Below are 8,960 nucleotides of genomic sequence, written 5' to 3'. Positions count from 1 at the left end.
GTAGTGCTGTCAGTATGAATGCTTGAACGCCATAGGTGATGCTAAGTTAACATGAAGGCTTGTATGCCATAGGTAGTGCTAAGTTAATATGAAGGCTTCAGTGCCATAGGTAGTGCTAAGTTAATAAATTATGAAGGCTTGTATGCCATAGGTAGTGAAGGAAGGTGTGACTCACTCGGTAGATTCACTATGCTTTGGTCCTATTCACCCCTATTTAGTAACCATGTGGTAGGAAAGGTCCAGGGATAATAGGTAAAGTATCGATCTCCTCTAATGGCTCGAATAAAATTACTATTATTTACTGCATGTGTATAGATAAGCTGGTCAGTTACACTATTTGTACATGGTTAAGTGTCCTATTCAGATTAAATTTTCAAAGTAAAACATCAGTGGGAATTAAGCTTTGTCTCTGGATCCTAACTCTGCAGTTCATACCATATTGTTGTTTGTTGTCAGCCTAAGTAGGTATTTAACAACACCAGTCCAGTCCTTTATTCCGGCAATCTTTACAAGGTGTTTTCCTCTATAGGATAAAAAGCGTCAGCAACCGTAGTCCTATTTAGTTGGTTCAATATTTCCAAGTGTCATTTATCCGATGCAAATTCTTGTGTTTCCTCCAAGACCAAGGATCTTTCTGGCCAGAACAGGTTTCTCATCAGGTGAAAGGCGAAGAGAGGCAGTGTGTGGAGGTCCAGTTTTATTGTACCCATGTCATATATAATCTGGCCAAAGTTCTTCAAAGTCTTATAATCCAGGACTTAAATGGACATCTCTCTGGGCAGGGTGGCGACTTCTGATCGGCTGAATGGCGAAGAGGCGAGTAGTGGTGGTGTCATCGATGGAGTGGCTAAGACAGGCGAGGAGTGGAGATGTGGATGGAGTGGCGAGAAGTATGGCCTCTGGAATGTCGGTCTGGCTGCTGTCTTCCCACGTGACCACACCTGCGAGAGAAAGTCTGAGGGAGATCACACTGCACAGGTACAGAGTTTGTTTTTAGTTATAATGTTTTCATCAGTGTCTGCTTCCTCCACCTGTACTGAAGCCAACTGGGGTTTAATATTCAAGGAGAAAGTGTTTAAAGTGTGGGAAATTTTCAGAGTAAAAGGAAAGAATCAGTTGTAATAGTCCTAGAGAGGGCCCTGGGGTGTGGTGAGGGGTGGGGTGAGGGAGGGGTGGGGTGAGGGAGGGGTGGGGTGAGGGAGGGGTGGGGTGAGAGGGGGTGGGTTGGGGTGAGGGGGTGGGTTGGGGTGAGAGGGGGTGGGTTGGGGTGAGAGGGGGTGGGTTGGGGTGAGAGGGGGTGGGTTGGGGTGAGAGGGGGTGGGGTGGGGTGAGGGGGTGGGTTGGGGTGAGGGGGTGGGTTGGGGTGAGGGGGTGGGTTGGGGTGAGGGGGTGGGTTGGGGTGAGGGGGTGGGTTGGGGTGAGGGGGTGGGGTGAGGTGAGAGGGGGGGTGAGGTGAGAGGGGGGGTGAGGTGAGAGGGGGGTGAGGTGAGAGCTGGGTGGGGTGAGGGGGTGAGGGTGGGTGGGGGAGGGGAAGTGATGGGTGAGGGTGGGTGGGGGAGGGGAAGTGATGGGTGAGGGTGGGGAAGTGATGGGTGAGGGTGGGTGGGGGAGGGGAAGTGATGGGGGAGGGGGAGAGATGGGGGAGGGGAAGTGAGGGGGGAGGGGAAGTGGTGGGGTGAGGGGGGAGGGGAAGAGGTGGGGTGCGGGCGGAGTGGGTGAGGGGGGGAGTGGGTGAGGGGGGAGTGGGGGAGGGGGGAGTGGGTGAGGGGGAGTGGGTGAGGGGAGGGTGAGGGGAGGGTGAGGGGGGAGTGGGTGAGGGGGAGTGGGTGAGGGGGAGGTGGGTGAGGGGTGAGGGGTGAGGGGTGAGGGGTGAGGGGTGAGGGGGGAGTGGGTGAGGGGTGAGGGGGTGGGGGGAGGGGGGAGGGGTGAGGGGGAGTGGGGGAGGGGGAGGGGTGAGGGGGGAGGGTGAGGGGGTGGGTGAGGGGGGTGGGTGAGGGGTGAGGGGGTGGGGTGAGGGGGGAGTGGGGGGAGGGGTGAGGGGGAGGGGGAGGGGGTGGGGTGAGGGGGGTGGTGTGGTGGGGTGAGGGGGGTGGGGTGAGGGGAGGGAGGATGGGGAAAATGGGGAGGGAGGTGTAAGGGGTGGGAGAGTAGGAAGAAGCCAGCAGCTAAACGAAAGAGGGAGAAGGGGAATAGGGAATAGAGCATATCCATTCCAGTACTCAGTAATACACAGTCCAACCCATCCACTGTATCCAATCCAGTCCATCCCATCCCCACGATACTCAACCCAACCCAACCCAACCCAACCCAACCCAACCCCACGACATCCAACCCACCTCAACCCCAAGACACCCAACCCAACCCAATCGAACCCCACGACATCCAACCCAACCCAACCCAACCCAACCCCACGACATCCATCCCAACCCAACCCAACCCCACGACATCCATCCCAACCCCACGACACCCAACCCCACGACATCCATCCCAACCCCACGACACCCAACCCCACGACACCCAACCCCACGACACCCAACCCCACGACACCCAACCCCACGACACCCAACCCCACGACACCCAACCCAACCCAACCCAACCCCACGACATCCAACCCAACTCAACCCCACCACATCCATCTCAACCCTCTACAACATCCAATTCTTCCTTCAGTATAAAGCCCTTTCAACCAACCCCACTTTATATACCCATCCCAACCCCACATCAAATAGTTTTCAGGTATAAAGACAGAGGTAACTGAGGTATGATAAAAGATTTCCAGATTTTATTAAACAAAAGTAAGTTTTATTTTGAGCTGGCTTCATCAGTAGAGTTGTCAGCGATCAGGAAGGCACTGGTGGGTAGGTGGGTGGCAGGTGGTAGGTGGGTGGGTGGCGGGTGGTAGGTGGGTGGGTGGCGGGTGGTGGGTGGGTGGCGGGTGGTAGGTGGGTGGGTGGCGGGTGGTAGGTGGGTGGGTGGGTGGGTGGCGGGTGGTAGGTGGGTGGGTGGGTGGGTGGCGGGTGGTAGGTGGGTGGATGGCGGGTGGTAGGTGGATGGATGGCGGGTGGTAGGTGGGTGGATGGCGGGTGGTAGGTGGGTGGATGGCGGGTGGTGGGTGGGTGGATGGCGGGTGGTGGGTGGGTGGGTGGATGGCGGGTGGTGGGTGGGTGGGTGGATGGCGGGTGGTGGGTGGGTGGTGGGTGGGTGGTGGGTGGGTGGTGGGTGGGTGGATGGCGGGTGGGGGGTTGGTGGTTGGCGGGTGGTGGGTGGGGGGATGGCGGGTGGTGGGGGGGTGGATGGCGGGTGGTGGGTGGGTGGATGGCGGGTGGATGGCGGGTGGATGGCGGGTGGATGGCGGGTGGGTGGCGGGTGGGGGGTGGGGGTGGTGGGGGGTGGTGGTAGGTGGTGGTGGGGGGTGGTGGTAGGTGGTGGTGGGGGGTGGTGGTAGGTGGTGGTGGGGGGTGGTGGTAGGTGGTGGTGGGGGGTGGTGGTAGGTGGTGGTAGGTGGTGGTGGGTGGTGGTGGTGGGTGGTGGTGGGTGGTGGTGGGTGGTTGTGGGTGGTGGTGGGTGGTGGTGGGTGGTTGTGGGTGGTGGTAGGTGGTTGTGGGTGGTGGTAGGTGGTTGTGGGTGGTGGTAGGTGGTGGTAGGTGGTGGTAGGTGGTGGTAGGTGGTGGTAGGTGGTGGTGAGTGGCAGGTAGCAGTTGGTGAGTGGCAGGTGGCAGGTGCGTGGTGGGTGGCAAGTGCGTGGTGGGTGGATGTTGGAAGAGTAGGTGGTAGTCAGGCTGGTGGTAGGTGGTAGTCAGGCTGGTGGTAGGTGGTAGTCAGGCTGGTGGGAGGTGGGAGGTGGGTAGTGGTTGGCAGTGGCTGGTAGGTGGTAGGTGGGAGGTGGGAGGTGGGAGGTGGGTAGTGGTTGGGAGGTGGGTAGTGGTTGGGAGGTGGGAGGTGGGAGGTGGGTAGTGGTTGGGAGGTGGAAGGTGGGTGGGAATTGGGTGACAAGTGGGTGGGTGACAAGTGGGTGGATGGTGGGGGGTGGATGGTGGGGGGTGGATGGTGGGGGGTGGATGGTGGGGGGTGGATGGTGGGGGGTGGATGGTGGGGGGTGGATGGAGGGGGGGGGATGGTGGGTGGTGGGTGGTGGCAGGTGGATGGGGGTGGCAGGTGGGTGGCTGGGAGGTGGCAGGTGGGTGGCTGGGTGGGGGCTGGTGGGGGGCTGGGTGGTGGCAGGTGGGTGGCTGGGAGGTGGCAGGTGGGTGGCTGGGAGGTGGCAGGTGGGTGGCTGGTAGGTGGCAGGTAGGTGGCAGGTGGGTGGCTGGTAGGTGGCAGGTGGGTGGCTGGTAGGTGGCAGGTGGGTGGCAGGTGGGTGGTTGGTGGGTGGTTGGTGGGTGGTTGGTGGGTGGTTGGTGGGTGGCAGGTGGGTGGCGGGTGGTGGTGGGTGGTGGGTGGTGGGTGGTGGGTGGTGGGTGGTGGGTGGTGGGTGGTGGGAGGTGGGTGGTGGGTGGTGGGAGGTGGGTGGTGGGTGGTGGGAGGTGGCAGGTGGGAGGTGGCAGGTGGGAGGTGGCAGGTGGGTGGTGGGAGGTGGCAGGTGGGTGGTGGGAGGTGGCAGGTGGGAGGTGGCAGGTGGCAGGTGGGTGGTGGGAGGTGGGTGGGAGGTGGTGGGAGGTGGGTGGGAGGTGGTGGGAGGTGGGTGGGAGGTGGGTGGGAGGTGGGTGGGAGGTGGTAGGTGGGTGGGAGGTGGGTGGGAGGTGGGTGGGAGGTGGTAGGTGGGTGGGAGGTGGTAGGTGGGTGGCAGGTGGTAAGTGGCAGGTGGTAAGTGGCAGGTGGTAAGTGGCAGGTGGATCACAGGTGGTAAGTGGCAGGTGGTAAGTGGCAGGTGGATCACAGGTGGTAAGTGGCAGGTGGATGGAAGGTGGATGGCAGGTGGAGGGTAGGAAGCTGAAAATAATTCAATACATAGTTTAAATAATCAAACATTTCACAGAGTTGTCTCTCCGTGGGCGTAAAACTTAACTGGACCAACTGAATCAGTAAATATAATGACAGTCAGTTAACGTATACAAGTACTAGGCCTGTACTGACAAAGGTACTGACTGACTAACTGGTAAAACGAATACTGACAGGAAGTGAAGACTGAGGATGTGGTCTACCTGAATCAGCTAAATATGTGGACTGACTGACTGTGTGTGTGGACTGTGGGTGTGGACTGAGTGTGTGGACTGAGTGTGTGGACTGAGTGTGTGTGGACTGTGGGTGTGGATTAACTGTAACTCAACATCTGGACGGTGGGTCTGGATTAACTGAACTGGACGGGAGTGGACTGAGAATGTGGACTGAACTGGACTGAATTGTGGGTGTGGATTACGCAGACTGAACTGGAGTGGACTGTGGATGTGGATTGACTGGCTGGACTGGACTGGGGGTGTGGACTGATTGGACTGGACTAGGGGTGTAGACTGACTGAAGTGGACTGGACTAGACTGGACTAGAGGTGTGGAATGACTGGACTGGACTAGGGTGTGAACTGACTGACTGGACTGGACTAGGGTGTGGACTGACTTGGCTGGACTGGATTGTGTGTGTGTGAGTGTGGACTGGAGTGGACTTTGGGTGTGGACTGGACTGAACTGGACTGTGGGTGTGGACTGGACTGGACTGGACTGTGGGTGTGGACTGGACTGAATTAAGGGTGTGGACTGACTGACTGGACTGGGGGTGTGGACTGACTGACTGGCTGGACTGGGATGTGGACTGACTGGGCTGGACTGGATTGTGTGTGGGGGTACGGACTGGACTGGATTGGACTGTGGGTGTGGACTGGACTGGACTGAATTGGGGGTGTGGACTGACTGACTGGATTGGACTGGGGGGTCTGGACTGACTGAGTGGACTGGACTGGGGGTGTGGACTGACTGGACTAGACTAGGGGTGTGGACTGACTGACTGGACTGGACTGTGGGTGTGGTCTGACTGGCTAGACTAGACTAGGGGTGTGGACTGACTGACTGGACTGGACTGTGGGTGTGGACTGACTGGCTGGACTAGACTAGGGGTGTGGACTGACTGGCTGGACTGGACTGAGGGTGTGGACTGTGGATGTGGACTGACTGGACTGAACTGTGAACTGACTGGCTAGCTGGACTGTGAATGTGGACTGGACTAGACTGTGGCTGTGGACTAAGTCGACTGGACTGTGGACTAAGTCGACTGGACTGTGGACTAAGTCGACTGGACTGTGGACTAAGTAGACTGGACTGTGGACTAAGTAGACTGGACTCGGCACTGAGTAGACTGCAATGTGGACTAACTGGATTGGACTGTGGACTAAGTGGATTGGACTGTGGACTAAGTAGACTGGACTGTGGACAGACTGGATTGGATTGTGGACTAACTGGATTGGCTGACTGAAGGATTAAAATGACTGATGCTGACTGACTGATGCTGACTGACTGATGCTGACTGACTGATGCTGACTGACTGATGCTGACTGACTGATGCTGGCTGACTGATGCTGGCTGACTGATGCTGGCTGACTGATGCTGGCTGACTGATGCTGGCTGACTGATGCTGGCTGACTGATGCTGGCTGACTGATGCTGGCTGACTGATGCTGACTGACTGACTGATGCTGACTGACTGACTGATGCTGACTGACAGATGCTGACTGACAGATGTTGCTAGGATGTGGACTGTGACAGTATGGACTAAGTGACTGTGTGAACTGAGTGACATGGTGTGGACTGTGACAGGGTGTGTACTGTGTAAGGGTGTGGACTGACAGGGTGTGGACTGAGTGACAGGGTATGGACTGAGTGACAGGGTATGGACTGAGTGACAGGGTATGGACTGAGTGACAGGGTGTGGACTGAGTGACAGGGTATGGACTGAGTGACAGGGTATGGACTGAGTGACAGGGTATGGACTGAGTGACAGGGTATGGACTGAGTGACAGGGTGTGAAATGAGCGACAGGGTGTGAAATGAGCGACAGGGTGTGAAATGAGCGACAGGGTGTGGACTGCGACAGGGTGTGGACTGAGTGACAGGGTGTGGACTGAGTGACAGGGTGTGGACTGAGTGACAGGGTGTGAAATGAGTGACAGGGTGTGAAATGAGTGACAGGGTGTGAAATGAGTGACAGGGTGTGAAATGAGTGATGGTGTGGACTGCGACAGGGTGTGGACTGCGACAGGGTGTGGACTGCAACAGGGTGTGGACTGAGTGACACTGGGCATAGACTGACGATCTGACAGTGAAATATAATTGGGGAGTCTGATTGGCTAAGGGGTTGGACTGATAGATCATAAGACTAGACTGACAGGGGTTTACAAGGCTGTGGACTGACAGGGGTTTACAAGGCTTTGGAGTGAATCAGTAAAGGTATGTAGTGATGCAGGCTGTGGAGTCAGTCAGTAAGGGTTTGTGGTGATAGTGGGTGTGGACTACCTGAGTTTTTGAAGGTGGGGACTGTCCCTGGGTGTAGGACGACTGACTGGTTGTGGGTGTGAGTCACTGACGTGTATTCTGATTGAACTGACCTACTACCAATGACTGACTGATGATGAGGACTAACATAGGGTGTGGACACACGGGTCAGTGAGGCTGTGGGCTGACTGGGTCAGTAGGGCTGTGGGCTGACTGGGTCAGTAGGGCTGTGGGCTGACTGGGTCAGTAGGGCTGTGGGCTGACTGGGTCAGTAGGGCTGTGGGCTGACTGGGTCAGTAGGGCTGTGGGCTGACTGGGTCAGTAGGGCTGTGGGCTGACTGGGTCAGTAGGGCTGTGGGCTGACTGGGTCAGTAGGGCTGTGGGCTGACTGGGTCAGTAGGGCTGTGGGCTGACTGGGTCAGTAGGGCTGTGGGCTGACTGGGTCAGTAGGGCTGTGGGCTGACTGGGTCAGTAGGGCTGTGGGCTGACTGGGTCAGTAGGGCTGTGGGCTGACTGGGTCAGTAGGGCTGTGGGCTGACTGGGTCAGTGGGGCTGTGGGCTGACTGGGTCAGTGGGGCTGTGGGCTGACTGGGTCAGTGGGGCTGTGGACTGACTGGGTCAGTGGGGCTGTGGACTGACTGGGTCAGTGGGGCTGTGGACTGACTGGGTCAGTGGGGCTGTGGACTGACTGGGTCAGTGGGGCTGTGGGCTGACTGGGTCAGTGGGGCTGTGGGCTGACTGGGTCAGTGGGGCTGTGGACTGACTGGGTCAGTGGGGCTGTGGACTGACTGGGTCAGTGGGGCTGTGGGCTGACTGGGTCAGTGGGGCTGTGGGCTGACTGGGTCAGTGGGGCTGTGGGCTGACTGGGTCAGTGGGGCTGTGGGCTGACTGGGTCAGTGGGGCTGTGGACTGACTGGGTCAGTGGGGCTGTGGGCTGACTGGGTCAGTGGGGCTGTGGGCTGACTGGGTCAGTGGGGCTGTGGGCTGACTGGGTCAGTGGGGCTGTGGGCTGACTGGGTCAGTGGGGCTGTGGGCTGACTGGGTCAGTGGGGCTGTGGGCTGACTGGGTCAGTGGGGCTGTGGGCTGACTGGGTCAGTGGGGCTGTGGGCTGACTGGGTCAGTGGGGCTGTGGGCTGACTGGGTCAGTGGGGCTGTGGACTGACTGGGTCAGTAGGGCTGTGGACTGATTAAAGCTGTAGACTGACAGACAGTGAGAGTTTGGAGTACTGGAGAATGTGGGGTGAATCATGAAGGGCTTGGAGTGATGGATGTGCACTGAATCAGTAAAGGTTTGAAGTGATAAAAGTGTGTGGACTGACTAGAGTGAATGTGATCGACTAGAATGTAGACTGACTAGATGTGCCGACTGCTGATCAGTGAGTCAGTTGGTTAAAGGTACTGAGAGGCGGAATCAGTGACTGTGGAGTGACTGGGCCTGTGACTGCCTGACTGACTGGGGGTCTAACAAAGAGGGAAGATGGTTAAGTAATCAGGACGGGGCGTGATATAAATTTATAAAGGGCCAGTGATGAGGCAGGACTTAGC

The sequence above is a fragment of the Coenobita brevimanus genome, chromosome 14 (assembly GCF_032717465.1).
Source record: "Coenobita brevimanus isolate Jiangsu-jjx chromosome 14, ASM3271746v2, whole genome shotgun sequence".
Lineage (NCBI taxonomy): Eukaryota > Metazoa > Arthropoda > Malacostraca > Decapoda > Coenobitidae > Coenobita > Coenobita brevimanus.
Note: the sequence above shows the minus strand (reverse complement) of the source record.